The sequence below is a fragment of the Octopus bimaculoides genome, chromosome 2, assembly GCF_001194135.2.
Source record: "Octopus bimaculoides isolate UCB-OBI-ISO-001 chromosome 2, ASM119413v2, whole genome shotgun sequence".
Classification (NCBI taxonomy): domain Eukaryota; kingdom Metazoa; phylum Mollusca; class Cephalopoda; order Octopoda; family Octopodidae; genus Octopus; species Octopus bimaculoides.
This window is the reverse complement of record NC_068982.1, coordinates 188,062,682-188,065,180: the sequence shown is the minus strand read 5'-3', so window position 1 is coordinate 188,065,180 and position 2,499 is coordinate 188,062,682.

Here is a 2,499-nt window from a genome sequence, read left to right as displayed (position 1 = left end):
GGCGGGTGTGGCAGCACTTCCCAGCCATGCGTTTGAATGGCTTCCTTGGTCATATTGGCGATATGAGGACGGGCGTTGTCGTGCAGCAGAAGAACTCCATGCTGCCGATTAGGTCTTTTCTCTTGAATAGTCGTGTTGAGTCGTTCGATCTGTTAAACATAGAGTTCCGCGTTGACCGTTTGGTTCCGTTCAAGCAATTCGTAATGGATAATCCCTTCGCAGTCCCACCATACGCACAACATCGTTTTACGCCGATGAAGATCTTGTTTCACGCGCGGTTCACTCTGGGAGCAGAGTCTTAACGTTTTCAGCTTTAGCTGAATAGAATTTTAGGGGGAAAAAAATCTTATATGTTATACAAAGCTCAACCATAGTTATTGGCTACCAAATGTCATGATACAATGAGAATACTCCTGTCACTGAATATACATATGAAATTCCATAGTTTTCCCAGAGTTCATGCAAAAAGATCAGGGAAAATGGATTAGTTGACATTCTTTATTCCATTTCACTACAATTGTTTCTACACATGTATATACATATACATACATATTAATATACACATCTGTATGTCTATCTATCTATCTACTTATACACACGCACGCACGCACGCACGCACGCACACATAGATACATCATTTTGTACGTACAACTGTTTTTGAATTAAATTCTTGTTGACACTTTCACTTCGAGTATGAGAGAAAAAATCGTGTGCAACATTTTGGAATCGCTTCCAGATCGAGCAGCGATAATGCTTTCAATAAGATTACCGAGATTTATCTGAAGATAAGCCAGAATTCAGAAAATAAACTAGAATTTACCAAACGGAAAAATAAAAATCACGGAGAAGTTAAAGAAAAAAAGTTAAGATCTGAAAGAAATTGCAGAATACTTTGAATTTATAGGCAAAAAGGAAGATTTTAGTAGCTTCGAAAAAAAAAATTGGTTCTTTTTTTATATTTTTTTCTTAATAAAGTCATCTTCTCTTTCAATTTCTCTTTCTTTCTTTCTTTCTTTCTTTCTTTCTTTCTTTATTTATTTCTGCTTTATCGTCTATATCGCTTTCATTTTCGTTTTCTATCACTGCCTTTCTCAGACACATATACACACACGCGCGCATTCACCAAGGCGACGCAGCAACACAGATGCAGATAAATAGATTGATAGACAGATAGACAGATATGCGTTAATGTATGTATATCTAGTCAAATATGGTGTGTTTACATACATACATACATACATACATACATATGATGAAAACTCCCTTCGGTCATGAATGACCATGGGATTGCACCTAGAAAGTCACCCTTTCAGGCACAAGTCCGGGCCAGGTTGTTTGTGGAAGACCAGCAGTCACCCAGGCATACCAACCTCCCCTCTCCACGCCACCGATGTTATCCAAGGGAAAGGCAAAGGGGCCGATACAGCTTGGCACCAATGATGTCACAACTCATTTCTACAGCTGAGTGAACTGGAGCAACGTGAAATAAAGTGTCTTGCTAAAGAACACAATACGCAGCCTAGTCCGGGAATTGAACTCATAACCTCATGATCGTAAGCTCGACGATTTAATCACTGAGCCATTCGCCTTCACACACACACACACACACACACATATACGAAGAGTGCCGAAAGGTTTCTAGATTTAAGGGTAATGGGAAAGGCCTGGTTGGACGCCTAAACTTCCGAGTTGTCTTACAGCGCTTAGAAAAACTGAAGGACCACTGCAATGTGTGTGTGTGTGTGTAGTGAGTATATGGGGTTATAATCCGAGCAGTGTCCTTGTGAAGTGCATCTGAATGTCTCCATTAATCCAATGTATGTAGAGGTTTTATTTTAAACGAGATATACATAACGATTGAAATTTCTGGTGAATTCTGTTCGCTGAGGAATTACATATCAAAACAGAAGACTGGAATAGTTTAGTGTAATTTTGTTTAATAATAAATGTATACCAAATTTTGCCAGACTTTTGTTTATAAACACACACACGTACAAATACACACATACACACACACGCACGCCCATGCACAAACACACATACGCATACTCACACAAACACACACACGTAGTCCACGGATCAGATCTACATATTCTCTGTATAGACGCCAGTGTTGCTCAAAACATTCACACTTAGATTTTGCACGGGATCGATCCCACACGGTAAAGAATAGCTATAAGAGGGATAAAGTTGAGAGGATACAGAAGCAATCACGCGGATAAACAAATTAGATATATTAAATACAATAGTTTGGTTATGAAATACAAGATATATATGCGTGTATACATGTAAAACGAGAGCAAGCAAAAGGTGGAGACTAGCAAATGATGAATTTATAAGTGTAAATATACAGATATGTATATTAATGGATCAAGCCTACACAAAGTACAAATGACAGGGAAGATTAAAAGGGTGGAAGAAAGGTATTATAAGTCCGAGCCCCTAGAAACAGCTGTTCGATTATTAATATATATATATATATATATATATATATATATA